Source organism: Motacilla alba, chromosome 2 (assembly GCF_015832195.1).
Source record: "Motacilla alba alba isolate MOTALB_02 chromosome 2, Motacilla_alba_V1.0_pri, whole genome shotgun sequence".
Classification (NCBI taxonomy): domain Eukaryota; kingdom Metazoa; phylum Chordata; class Aves; order Passeriformes; family Motacillidae; genus Motacilla; species Motacilla alba.
In genome coordinates, this window is record NC_052017.1 from 15,368,136 (window position 1) to 15,383,004 (window position 14,869).

At 43.4% G+C, this 14,869-nt stretch overlaps 1 long non-coding RNA gene across 1 annotated transcript; it reads right to left on the minus strand.

The window, feature by feature from the left end:
* Positions 1-744: 744 nt before the first annotated feature.
* LOC119698310 lies at positions 745-14,140 on the minus strand. The gene is made up of 3 exons (XR_005256104.1): positions 13,787-14,140; positions 1,497-1,732; positions 745-887 (listed from the first exon to the last, which is right to left on the minus strand). It is a non-coding gene; the product is annotated as an uncharacterized LOC119698310 (long non-coding RNA).
* Between the last annotated feature and the right edge of the window lie 729 nt (positions 14,141-14,869).

The following is a 14,869-nucleotide window of genomic DNA, read 5'->3' on the forward strand; positions in this document are numbered from 1 at the left end:
CACCAAGGCAAACCAAATTCAATTTGACTGGTTTCAGAACTCAGCAGATTGTATAGCATAACCATAAATAATACACCAGTAGAATGATTAAAAGAGAAGTATCAGGTTATGTCCGCCCAACCTGAAATTTTTGTTTTTAATAAACATTGTCTAAAATTTCAAAATATATTTACAAATCTCATTTGGCAACTGAATAGGCTGTACTGTTACTGGCTAACTTAAGCAAGTAAAAGTGAAGGTCTGCTTTTCAGAATTAGAGATACATGATTGGACTGTTTCCATTTGGGTGGTGATTTACCATTATGCCATTGCTTCCTTCAGCACTCCATGAGTATTGCTTCTTTTGAGAAGACAGTCTTGCACAATAATAATTTAATACTTCACAGTTTTTTTCAGACTGTCAAGCCCTTTGAAATGAAATTTTAATGTTTTTAAAATTTTGAATTAATAATCCATACTTTCTCTTGAAAAAACATATATTCAATCCTGAAAAAACCCTTTATTGTGAGAATATTGCATAGTTTTTAGTAATTTTCAGCAGATCAAATAAGCAGTCCTGATTATTAAGAATGTAACTATGCTAACGACAGCTTGCACTGTTGGAAGTCCTAGCTTGGACTGAATTAAAACTTCTGAAAATTACATTCTGTTGAGCATTAACAGAAAGATTTTGTACAACTGTGCTGCAGAGCACAGCGAAAAAGCATTTAGTAAATCTGTACTACATCAAATTCTGTTCTTCCTCTAACTACCCCTACAGTAACAGGGTAGCAGTATTCCAGGTGGGGTTTCACCAGAGCAGAGTAGAGAGGGAGACTCACCTCTCGTGGCCTTGTGAATTGAATAACAATTCTTTTGATACAGCTGGATATTGTTGGCTTTCTGGGCTGCAAGGACACATTGATGGGACTTAGTGTTTTACCCACCAACACCCCCAAATCCTTCTCCACAGAGCTCCTTTCAATCCACTCATTGCCCTGCCTGTGTCCATGTTTAGGATTGTCCTGATTCAGGTTCCCATAAATACATTTCTCCAAGCTGTTAAGGTACACAAGCTCGGCTGTTCTGGAGGTGGGAGGAGATGAGCCTTGCAAGTTAACCACCTGTCCCAGACTCCTCGTCCTTACCTGTGTGCATATGTCAGTAGTGGACTCATCTCTGTCTTGTTTGTTTCTTTCAAGGCCTTTCCCCTCAGTCCACCCTTTTCCATTTTCCTTGCCATCCTGGCCTGCCACTTCTTTGTGAGTTGTCATCTCCCTTTTCTGTCATTCACTGTTTGAATGTCTCCTCAGGTGGGTCAGCCTATTGGCAAAGGTGTTTTTCCCTGCTTGGTCAGGTGGATCTCAACTCTTCCTAGCAGTCCTCAGTTCTCAGTCCCATGGCTGTGAAAGCCAAATCATTGTTCCCAATCTGTGCAACCAGGTGCTGACCTCCATGGTTTGCTAAGCCCTCCTCAAGCCCTTCACCCTCTGTGGCAGGATTAAGAAGAAACTCACCTGGTCCTTGGGCCCTTGGCCCTTACCCTAGTCACTCTTGTTATGCTTCACATAACCATTCAGGCCAAAAGAAAAAGGTGAAACAAATGAGTCTATTTTCTGAAGTTGTTCATATTTCAAAGGAGGTGAAAGGGAAACAGAGACAGGAACGTGGATTTCATTTTCTTTTCTGTACTCAAAGATTTGACATTTGAAGACTCTTCTATTAGGTTTGCAAATTTTCTGTTCTTGCAGCCCTCAAGGAAAAAAGAAAAAGAAATGTGAATCCACAATTTAAACAAAAAACATTCCCTGCCATTAGCATTTCTTTGATGGTCCTTTGGTTTATTGTTGTGCATTAACTTCTGTATAATCACATAATTGCTACAACATTCATATAAATAATGCATTTGGAAAATAAGGTAAAGAGAGTGTCACGTTCTATTCTCTAGTGATTTTAGTGAGACCTTCGGGCTTGATTTTAGTGCTAAAGCTGCTTTTGTCTCAGGATAGCTAAAGCTTGTTAACAAAGTATACAGGGAAAATAAAAGCACTTTCATTTTATCATGAGATAAATTGGATGGGTCAGCCATAAGCCTTTCAGCTGAATTTGCTCCATGGCGAAACTAATGTGTCTTTTCTGTATTGGTACCTCAGGAGAGCTGATGTGCATTGGCTATCATTATCAGGAAAGACAAACAGCATTTGTAGCTACCACTCCTTCCCCAGGTCCTCTTGGGTTTTCCTACTATAAAAGTTTCTGGTAAAAGCTTCTATGAAGTCACAGAACAGAATTGCCCATGTCTGCCAGCTGGTTTTTGCACTACCTGAAAATATTTCTTAAGTAAAATCCTCTCTTCTCTCTCCTTTACAAACAGGATAGTTACAGTTTTACTTACCATTTAAAAAAGCCAAACCCTTCAGCATTTGGCACCGTTTCAGCTACAAAATCTACAGCCAGTTTTGAAAACTGCAACTTATGATGAGCTAATTTAACAGTTAGAAAAAGGTTGTATCATTTTGAAAGAGACAGATACAGCTGGAAAGGAGACAACTGAATTGTGCTCTGTAAGCACTGGGATTTTGCCCATGTATTTGTGCCTGGATTTTACTGGGTTTTTGTAAACAGGAATTTCAAAGACTTTTCTTCCAGATTTGGTGTGTTTGGACATGTGTTCTGTTTTAGTCAGTTTTAGAGCATAAGCTCACAGAGACACATAGGAAGGAAGGTGTATAAAAGAGGACAAGATTTCAAGTCCATAGGTATGTGAGGTCTTTACTTTTTTTATTATCTTTGCACACCTATCAGTCCATTAGACACACAGGTAGCATCTCCCTTCACACCAGCTTTCCAGTGAATGCAAAAGGACAAAAAAGATTAACAAGATTAATAAGATTAGCCCTGGTAGAATTCATCCTCATTGAGAAATTCACTGTCTGGTGGCAAATTGAGTGACTTTTTAATGATATATTAGACAAGGTTTCCCAACAGAGAAGGATAAAGCTGTAACGAAACAGAGCAGCAAGCAACCCAGGAAGATCCTGAGAAAGGGAAGCATTTACCATGAGGAGTGTTGGGGGGAGAGCCAAATGGGCAGCAAGAGCTGAAGAGACCAGTGAAGCAGTTTGATGACTCATTTAAGCATCCTGCCCAGCCAGGGCTATTCAAAGGGGTAGAATTAGATGGCAGCAAAGGAAAGGCAGCTCTTGCATCTTCATGCTTCACCCCGCCTCCTCAGCTTATTCCTTTCACACATTCCAAATGAATCACAATCATTGAATCACTTCATTTCCAGCACATCATGTTTCACTGAGGTCCCTGGGCAGCAATGCTCTACATACCCCTGGTGAGCCTGGGGTGCTCAGAGGAGCTGCTTGGCTATGGGCTGATGGAAGTTTTTTGGTCCTCAGGCAATTCTATGCATCATGAGCACAGTAAAACATCTTTCTGTCTGCAGTCCAACACAGACCATACTCCCACATATCATACTGTACTGGGACACCAGTTCCTGAGAAACACCCTGAACATTCCAGAGCAAAAGAAAAATTCCCACTTTGAATGCAAAAAAAAAGGGCCCACTTTGCTCATTCCTGGTCTTAAATGCTCTTCTACTGCAATGAGACCAGAATCAATATGTTTTAATATCTAAGATTTCTTATTCTCTCAGCCTTCCTTTTTATAAATTCCAGCAACAGCTCCAGCTGTAACTGCCTGCAGAGAATCAGTTTCTATATTCCTCATGAGACTTGTCCTAGATGAGATTAGGAATGATTAGTGGTAAGATGTAGGCAGATACCTGGACTCCTCTCTACATTACTGCTTCCACCACTGTTATCAGTGGGTGGTTGAGAAAAACTTAACACAACTGCCTTATGTATAGAGAGATTGAGAAGGCATATGTATAAATGGAGTATCTAAAATTTTCAAGGCTTCTTCAGTTTTCTACCTATCTTTGTTGTCCAGCTCATGGTATCACTAGTCTTTCTGTTTTTGTGAAAGCACTGTTGTGTCTGTCATCAGCTTTGGGTGATAAGATCAGATTTTGAACTTGGATGCGAACCACATGGTAATTCCCTGCTCTATAAAGAAAGGAAAGACAATAACAAGCCTTCAGTACTGGATTTGTTTCCTCTGAGCCTCATTAGGCACTTAGCCAGTGACTAGTCAGGTACAAAGGGGCAAGGACTCAAAACAGGCCTCAGAGGTCCTGCCTTCCATCTGTGAGGGGTAAGTGTGAACCATAAGCCAAATTCATTTAGTTCCTTTTACATAATGTCAGCTTTACTCAAAGCAGTTTCTTCTCCTTGGTTGCAAGGGAAGACAGTCAACTGTTGTTCTATTCACATCGTCACATAAACCCATCTGACAGGCATGACAGCAACTGCTTGCTAATTACAGAGCAAAATTTGCAGCGCAAGGTTTGTTGTGCCAACGGTCCCCAGAACAATCCTGGGATTGTTTTATGAGAAGATTGGGCAGTCAGGGTTGAGCACTTTTGCTTCAATTATCCCCATGTGCTGTCAGGGCTTGGAGCTGTTCTAGTGGAATGAAGAGAAGAAAATAAATGAGCTCTGCTCCAAGCCTGGGAGCAGTTGCTGAACCCTGAAGAGCTCAGTCGGTTGTATCTTTGTTAGCTGCTATTACGGATATTATTGCCTGGCAGTGGCACTGAATCTGAGGGCCCATTAGCACTTCCATGCTAGGTCCAGGGATTTATAGTTCCAGAGACTTGCAGAGACTTACTCTGGAGTGAAACTCAGCATGTGGCCCCAGCTAAACCCATCCCTCTGACTTTATTATTCACTGCTTTGGGTGATCTAATAAAGTTCAGATATTGTTGGCATTGGATGTAGCTGGTTTGCTGGTTTTATCAAGAAAAGAAATTGACTTGTGAGTGAGAGGTGTCTAACAGAAAAGTCCACCTCACTGGGGTGGAATTAAAAAATACCGAAGAATTAATTGCTTAATGTAGGAATTTGAATGTTGTGCAGACACCTAAAGTGATTATTCCAAAGGAAGTATAACCAACTAGTCATAAACCAGAATTATCCTTTCCCGGAATATTCCAAAAGAAAACTAATTCCTACTGAAGTTATTGAGCTGCACCTTCTCAACTTCTTACATGACATAAGTTTACAAAGCACCTTCATGAGTCCCAGTTGGTTACATTATTCAAGAATTTCCTTTTTGTGACCCAAGTACATTTGTGTGTCTGTCATTTCCAGCAGAGCTTCAGTGATAAATTGAAAAAATAAAGCTTGGAGAGGGGCTATGTTTGTCTCTTGCAGCCAGTAAATTATTCTAGAATATGCCATCCCTTCACAAAAACCAACAGTCAAGGCCACTCCACAGACTTTGTCGGATACACAATCTCCATGTCTGCCTAACCCCAGAGTCAGTTCATCTGAGCCCTCTCTCACAACCACTCCTCCTCCCTCACCTTCTCCTGTTCCCCCTTTACCCTCTGCAGCACTGATTAGGTCACAGCAGGACCATTTCAGTTTACTATACCAGCAGAAAAATATTCCATCCCTCTGCTGAGCTGGTTTCCTAGCAGATGGCACATTGCATCAGCTCACCAGGCTGTCAGACAAGCCAGAACTGAAGGGCTCTCAACCAGGGGCAACAGTGTGAGCATGCCTTTTGTTGGGAGCAAGATATGAGATCTATCCCCTGAAACTTTTAACTACTTCCTCTTGTCTCTACAGATTTGAAGCATGGATTTGGGCTGCATGGAAGGACTTATGCCACAGGCTCACTAAAAGATTACCTACAGCCCTTCAGAGCAGTGGAGCAGCATAACTCTGCAAAAGCAAAAAATACTCCTCTCTGCCTTAGCCTGTACAAACTCCTGAAGGAGATATTCCTCTCCTTCTTGGATGTGAATCATGTGACATGGGTCACCTTATATGCAGGCAGGGGATTCTTCCCTGTCCCACAGAGATTATTGGTGTTCCCACTGGAAAGGTTTGGGGAAGATGGGAACAACTCTAGAAAATCTAAAGTTTCGAGAATTTTGAATTTCATAGCAGAACTCTCTTTCTACCCATCCCTAAACCACCATACCCACAGATACAGCATTTTCAGAAACATCTTCCAGAGGTCCGTGGTATTGATATAATACAGATGGGAGAACAGAAAAGAAATAAAGTCCTGTGAGGAACACAAGTCTGCCATCCTAGAGAGATCTTGATTGCCACTGGAAGGGACAGACCAGACCTTTACTCCCCTCTCCTCCCTGCTCCTCTGGGTCCTGCCCTCACCTCTGCCCTTTGTGCACTCTGTTATGAGTGAGCAGAGAACCAGTCTGGCTGAGGCACAATCCTGTTGGTGTCTTCAGATCAGTTCACTGCAAGACCTTCTACACCAGGGCCAAGGCACCACAGAACAGCCATCAGGCCTGAAGAACATGGAGCTCAGACTTGTGCTTGTCAGATTAAAGCAACCAGAGAAGGGCAGACCCGGTACTTACATGAGGTTAAAAGAAAGCAGTTAATTGTTCTTTAATCTGGACATCAGAAATACGATGAAAGGCGGTAGCCAGAATTTGGTTCAAGTTCAGGTTGAAAGTAGGATTAGGTTCACTGCGGTGATGGAGTGCTCTGCATCATGCAACTCCTTCTCTCCCAGTTAACCAGCTGTACTTTGTATGAAGTAGCTGAATATTAGGGGAATTCCTAGTACTTTCTGGCCTATGAATGCTTAACCAGAAAGAGTTACTGGAGCATCTGAAAATCCTGTGGTTAGGGCATATCTAAGAGATCATAACTCAAACCTCTACTCTAGGTGAGGTAGGAGAGGAGCTCCAGGCTGGTCTCCCACACTCACAATGGGGACATCAAAAAGGAAGGAAGAAGAAGGGTCTCTATGTTGTATGATCATGCATGTTACAATCAACTCCAGAGACAAGACAGGCAGGAAAACACATGGTACACAGACCTACCAGAGTCTGGACATAAGTCTGAACAGCCTGTTGCCTATGATATGAGGGCACATCTGTATGGACCTTCTCTACAAGTAAAAACTGTAAACATAGACAAGCTCGGGAAGCAATGGATCACTGCCCTGCAAGCACCAGCACTTGCAGGTTTTAAGAATGTAACTGGCACTTTGTAAACTGAAGTCTCCCACAGGAATCTGGCCAAAAATATATTTAGTGACTTTTGTTTTTAAACACACAAACACAGAAAGTGTACAGCTGAGTATTTCAACGACGTACCTACAGTGGATGTGGACTGTGTGGGCTGGGGGGTCTTAAAGCAAAAGCCTGGATTCCTTTCTGAAAGGCACATTCCAGTTCAGCCAGAGGTTATAGGCTTCATACAGAAATTCCTCAGCTAAGATCTGTGTTTTAATGCTTCAGGTCAAACACCCTCTTAACAGTACCTCTTGTCTTGTATAGATTATATGACATTTAAGAGGGGAAAGGGGGCATTCGAAGCTAAATCTCAGGGTACTACACCGTCTGATGCTCTACAGGCCTGGCAAATGGATTTAGATGCTCTTAACAAGGATACTTCAGTTTTCACTCAGCCTCTAACTGTTTTATTGCTGGTGTGAGGTAACTTCAGGGTTAGCTTTCCCCAAAAGCTGGCCCAAATAGGGTTTTCCCCCATACAATTTAAAACAATTTTTAACCTAGTCTAAACACATCCAGAGGTGCACACCGAGATGAACACATCATCACAGAAGACCACTGGGGTATTTCCCTAGAGAGTTTCCCAAGGAACTATTGGGGTAACGCAGCCCTCTCCCAACGCAGGGGCAGCTCTGCAGTGGGATGTTTAGGGGAACGTGCTGAAATGCAACAGCTGGAACAGGCAGAACTTGCTTAGCTCTAAGAGGAAGATGTCCTTGTCAACCTGCCAGTATGGGGCTTTCCCTTCAATGTCAGTGAGGAGGAAGGGTTTGAAGCAGGTGACAGGGAGATACTTTGTGGTTTTGCCAGGAAATCTCTGAGAGATCACCAGGGCGAGCAGGAGCATAGAGGAGGACCATGCATAAAAAGCATACAAGGAGAAAACATGGTAATGATGGTGTGGGATTTCAGGGTATGAAATGAGGGCTGAAAGCATAGGGCAAAACAATAGACAACCTTACAGGTGCAGACATGAAGTTTGCTTTGCTCTATCTCAGCTGGCATCTGCACCACCATGCAGAGATGTGGCTACTATTTCTGAAGACAGCTAAGTTTTCTTGGCCATACAATGCTTCTGCAAAATACTGCAGCAATGCAGAGCACAGCATGAGACCATGAGCTCAGCTGCCATCCTCAGGAAATGCTCCTGCATTTAGTTTGGCCCCCCTGTGCACATTGGTGGCTTCAAACTCAGGCGCATTAGTGGTGCACACACTAACACATGGTTTCCTCAAGAGGACAGGAGCAGTTAGATGGGAGAGAAAGAGCACTTCAGAAAACAGCAGCACAAGGCTGTCCCATTTTTTGTGTATGTTTGGAGCTGTCAAGGCCGCAAAGCTGGAGGCTGCAGTAACTAAAGCACAAAATGAAGCCTTGAGAAGAAGCTGAGTTGATACCATGTCATAAGGCCCTTTTTCTGAGTTGTTTGAACTGCTAACAGTTTTCCTGTAGTTATTGCTTATTCAAAGATGATTGTGGAATTATTTCCATGAGTAATTCTTGGCTGCTGTATGCTTTGCAAGCAGTTCAATGCAGTCAGTTGATAGCTGGAAGTCAAGACTGGTCAGTCCCTGTTCACATAGGTCACTTGTTCTCCTGCAGAGAAGAAATCGCTTCACAGCAGATCATGTCCCAGCGCTGCCAGTGTTTTATCTCCTCACTCCCCAGGGACTAGTGCTCACAGGCTGGAGCAGCAGGACAGGCCTGTTGCTCTTTGCTGGACACACAGGTGCCAGCATAGCATTTTACAAATGTGGGACAGAGTTTTCCTGCGTGCTTTAAGTAGCTTTTTCAAGCTCGCTCTTTCAGTTGTCCAAACAGTCAATGTGCTTTTAGCAAGGAAGACAAGCACCACAGGATTCCAACAGGATCCTGAGTCATGGCAGAACCCAGTGTCCCTGAGCAGGCTTAGGCACCACGGACAGGATAAGATGAGGTTCCAAACTGAAGTGAAAAATTACCTACACTGTTCAAGCAAAGATCTGACAGCTTCCCAGGCTCAGCAGAACAGACACATGCATGTGAGAGCTGCAAAATTTATCAAAGACAACAGAGCCTTAATGTGAAACAAAATAAATTAAGATCAATATGTCCAGATGGCAGATGCTGTTTTCAGGCTCCTTTCACAAAAAGCTGAATGTTGTAAATAATGCTTCAAATATACCTTTGTTGTTAATTGCAGCCTACATACTGTACAAGGAGACCTGTGAGTTTCAGAGCAAGGACATCAGGAGGAAGAATAAATTGATTCAGTGTGGAAAAGTGGAATTATTAGATGATATAAATAGTGTGTTTGTTTCTCCAGCAGCTTTTCCAGCTTCTGTACTTTGAAGTGTTTCATTTTGTAGTCTCAATTGCACCCTGAAACTCCAAAATTATATTAAAAAAAAAAAAAAAAAGCTCTTCCATCTTAATGAACTACAGGACTTAAAATCATAATTTTATTGCATTTCCTATCCTGGTGAGGTTAACTAGAGTTTGGAAAGTGCACACTGCCCATTAGGGATCATTAGGAAAGCATTTGGAAGTTACACAGCTTCCTTGGACTTTTATCATTAATAGTTCCCTTTGTGGCCGTCCAGAGGAAAAACACGTTTTCTTAAGCAAATATAAAAGTGTTTGAATAAATAAATCACCCATGACAACTCTACTAGAACTCTAAGGATTTCCGAACCCATCTCTTCCCTCTTCCTTCTTATAAGTCCTTGATAATTTTATATACACTATAATGTAGGCTGCTCATGGCTTCTTGGAAAGTAAGACCAAGACCAGTTGCATAAAAACATGGAAGAGACTAGCAGGCACCTGGGAAGACTGGAAATCTAGTTAACTTTGTCCTGTCATTCTGTCCCACCTGCCATTTCTTGCACTGCATCCACAGCCCATTCCTCTCCCAACAGTTGGCCTTGGGCTGGCTCCATGTCCCACACTTGCACTCTGCTCCGAGGGTGCTGAGTGACCCACTGTCACTGCCTGGCAGCCTCTGCCTGCTGAATTCAGCTCCTGTTGAGAGCTGCCTTGCCAAAACCCTTTCCACACTCTAATGGAAACCAAGTCAGAAATAACTCAGGAGTTGGCAAGATTTCTCAGAGCTTTCATTTTGTGCTTTGCTGCCAAGCTGTGTTATTCACATCTTCTCAGAGATCTGTAGGATGGGTTTTTTAATGCTTTTTCCTCTGAGGCGGGGGATGAGAGATATAAAGTCTAACACTTGTAAAATCTCTGTATTCCAATGTAGGAGTCAGCAAGGTAAGTACAGTGATTAGGAAGTGGAGCTGTCATCAATCATGTCATATTCAGGTATGTGGGATGAGCCTAACACTTCTGGCAATGTCATGTTCAGTGCTCCACTTTCTATGACTGTTGTGCCTGGTATTTTTAAGTACCTAGCAGGAACAAGGGTGCAGTTTGCTTGTTATCATACAAGGTGCAGCTTTGCTTAGATCAATACGAGACAAGGAGCCCAGGCTCCCAGTCTAGTCTCCATGCTGGTCAGGGAGCATGGGCAACATCCACATCTCCTTTGTCCTCTGTATCCTAGAAAGCAAATTCTGCAGCACAGGTTTCTGAAAGATCATAACCAGTGACAGGGAGAGCTAGAACCTACTGTGGGCCTTGCACAGCAGAACAAAGCACAGCCTAATTGGCCTCCATGAAGCTTTCAACAGCAAAGAATTGGCACATGAGAAGAAGGTGTCACCCAAAAGCAAGATCAAAAATCAGTCCATGATTACATGGTCAAAGACAAAGCTTTGTACAAAATACAGAGGGATTCCTTTCCTCAAAGAATGCTGGAGCCGAGTCACAGGAGAGCCTTCAGAAATGCTTCTGGATTTTGGGGGGAGATGCCACCACAGATAGCAATCAGGATGCCATCTATCCTTTTGTTCCATCAGTGCTGGCCTGAGAAATATGGACTGCTTCAGATCAGAAAGTAAAGCAGACAGTTGGAAACCTATTTTAAAAGTGCATATATAAAAATCTCTTCCACTGATTGTTTATCCATTAATCCCTGGCCAAAAAGCATTTTCAGCAAGAGGTTGTCAGATGTGGTGCTTAGGGACATGGTTTATGGGTGGATTTGACAGTGCTGGGTTAATGGTTGGACTCGATGATCTTAAAGGTCTTTTCCAACCTAAATGATTCTGTGATTCTATTTTATGAAAAGGTCATATAAAACTTGTTCTCACAGAAAGCTGAAAAATATGTGGGGAGGGGTGGGGAAGGAGGCAGGCAGGCTTGGAGATCTGGTCTGGTCTTCACAGTCTACAGCTATGTGTGGGCAGTGGAAAAATACTACTGAACAACTAATTACCAAAAGCAGTCGGTAACAAAATCCCGATTTAAATATTTGCAGGAGGTAGACAGAAAGGTGCCAGCCTGAAGCTTGTAATTACTTTTATTTCTGGCAAGAATCAGATAGACTTCTAATAATAACTATGGGCACAAAGAATTAGTCAGAAAAGCAGGGCATATTTATTCCCTGCTGGAGGGGAGAACAAAGTAGGTAGGAAATGTCCTGATGCGGGTGCACAAAGGTAAAAGGTAGTAACTGCAGGGATGGGACTTGTGCAATGCAGTGGCACTGCCAGAGCAGCCCTGCCCTCAATCCCAGGGCAGGGAAGGCTGCAGGGCACCTTTCTCCTCCTGGGTTTAGCAAGGCTGGCTAAAAACTTTCTTCAAGCAAGTTGACCATTTTCTTCCCTCTGACCTGAGCTTGCAGAGATTGTGATGTGAGGACAGAGATGCATCATCCCTGAAGGACCATGGGGCCAGTCTGCAGCTGCAGCAGTGCTGCCTGACTGTGGCTGGTGCCACCAGAGGGTGGGTAGACAGTCCCTTTGTTGTGGCAGAAGTCTTCTCTCTCCCTAGGGAGCTCTGATCTGGATAGTGTATTTCATTGCCGTGACTCTTCCCAACTCATCCCTCATACAGCCCTGACTTCCGGATCAAAAATTTTCTAAGTAGGCTCATGCAGAGACCAGGTGGACTCTGCTTTGTGGCAGAGTCTTACACCCCAGCTCAGCCTTCAATGAGCAGGGCAGTCTCTGAGTCCCCACTGCTGGCACTTCTGCTCAGAGATAACCCCGTGTCTCTGGGCTGTCCCTCTTGGGTATGGCTTTTTCCAGGCACTCTGCTGCGGCCACATGCAGCATCTCCAGCCTCCCTGGCTGCTCTGTCCCTTCTTAGTTGTTCTCCCAGTGATACTAATGACATTTGTTGTCATTTCATTTCTCCACCATAGCATTGTGCTGTCAGCTAATTAATATGGTAATTATACAAGGAGTACCTATCAAAGCAAAGCTGTCCTGCTACAGCAGTTTCCATATGCTGCTTACCCTGAGTGTCCACAGTCCTCCTATTCCACATCCCCAGTCCCTTTTATTCCTGCGGTGTCCAACACAGCCACCTTGTTTGTGCTCAGCACACTTCCACATGCCATCCATGACACTGTCACCTCAGCCACCATCAGCAGACCCCTACTTGATTGTTGAGGCATTAAATTTGTCCACTTGTACGGCATATAAAATCTGTGACCACATTGGCCACACTGTCAAGCTTAGGAAAATCCAAATTTAGTTATGGTGGGGAAACAAGTTCTGAGAAAAGAGTCAGAATTAACCAGCACACTCATAGACTTAGATTTGGTTTCCAGGGCACTCCCAGCCCACATCTCTATCCAAACTGCATATTTTTTTCAATTGGACTGTCTGTCCCTGCTCCTGCCAGCAGGCAGCCTCTGCAAGACATGAGGCTGGGTTGTCAGTGGATTTTAGGAGTATGACTGCTACAATCTCTTCCCCAGTCTACGTCTGGAGCACAAATTCAACCCAATCAACTTCCTTGGCTTCATCAGGACAAAGTAACTATTCTGCAGTTCTGCAGAAGACCCATCTTTGGCTACAGAGGTAGCCAAACCAAGGTATTTCACTCTTCTCCCACTCTTCCTTGTTTGGAAGTCTTGTACCAAGACTGAGCTTTTTCATGCCTTATTCAGTGAATGTATTTGGTGCCTACCAAAGACCCACCTTTACAACTCCAGCTAGCCACAGGCTGGAGTCACAAGTGGGTGAGTTACTGCATTGATATTTTTCCACATCCAGCTTCTCAGAATTAGTCTCATACCACACTGCTGCTGCCAAAGGGGTCCATATCTCACAGAAGAGAGGAAAAGAGGGAGCTGCTCTAGACCCTCCATAGCTTCCCTAGCTCCTTACCCCACTCCTGGGAAAGCACATTCCAGTTTTCCATATCTGGCTGCCATTGGGTCTCCTGGGCATGCAGTAGGTCCAGCCACCAGACTAGAATGAGCCTGGAAATTCTTTCAGAACCAGGCTGCTCTGAGCACCAGGTCCCAGCAGGTGAACCCTTTCCTGACCACAGCACCTGCTGGCTGGGCCTCACTGGTTATCAGAAAATGGCCCAGACATGGGAGGCAAGGTGTGAATCCATCAGCCTTGCACAAGTGCCATATGGAGCACAGGTATGGGTCAGTTGTAGAACAGGTAAATCTGTCAAAAGGCAGTGAGTCCCCCTTCCCAAAGTGCTGTGGACAGTTCTGGAATTCTGAACAACTTGCAGAGGGTCCCAGACTTCACTGTGGAAAACCCAACAGGCACCTTCGTTTTCCTCAGATATAAATATAGCCCCATGCATCAGAATCCAGCATACCTGGATTCCATCCTTCCATCCCCTTGCTGTTCTTCAAACACAAGCCATCTTCCACCATCATGCCAGACTGCACAGTTTGCAACCATCTCTGGTATTTTTGTTGTCCTCCGTCTACTATTAAAGGAAACAAACAGCAAAATCCATAGTCTAGTGCTCAGAGAGCCTCAGTATGAATGAAGTGAACTCACTGTTTGAGCTTTATGGTCCTTGCAATCAATAGCTTAACCTTAAAGTTATTCATTTACATGACTGCTGGCAAAAGTCTCATCAGCTCTCCAAAACCAGTCACAAATTAGATTCAGTCCTACACAAAGAGCACATAAAGGACAGAGGAGGAAGCGTAATTAAGAGAAGCACAAAATTTACAGTGCAATTAGATTATATAGCACAAAAGCCCTCTGCTTTCAAAGCTCAGCTAAAAAGCACAGGGACAGCAGTCTCTCCTTCACCTATATTTCAGCAGTCCTGGGTAAGACTTTGCAAACCTTTGACAATGACTACATTAGCGGTGAGTTTTTTTTTAATTTAGCACCCCTTAAGGGCAAAGTTGCCAGTGAGGTGCAAGAAGTTCTGCACACACTCGTGTGCTTGGGGAAGATCTCATTTCATCAGGTTACCTTGAAAAGGCCCCATTTAAAACAACTAACTTTTTCTAAAGGTAATCATCAGTATTTTTTCCTCTAATATCTTAACATCTGACATGTGTTTTATTTAACATCAGATTCATACCCACTCTGAATTCCTTAAAAATCTTTGAACGTATCTGCATTCACTTCATTTATTCCTTTGAAAGAACATATCACCTATCAAAAGGCTAAAACTAGCTGGCACAGCCCAGAGGGAAACTCTGCACAAGGGCAATAGCAGATATTATTTCAGGCTGCTTTCTGAGCTATGTTTCTGCAATTCAAAATGTTTAATGAGCTTATTTGATTGTATCCATGCCAACAAAGAGATATAAACAACTTTAATCACTGTTTCGCGTTGCTCTTGACCCCCTGCTTGGCTTCATTATTTTGCTTTTAGCCACATCAAGGCACAACACTCCAACTAAATCAGTAGACCACTTGCTGAAGACCTGTC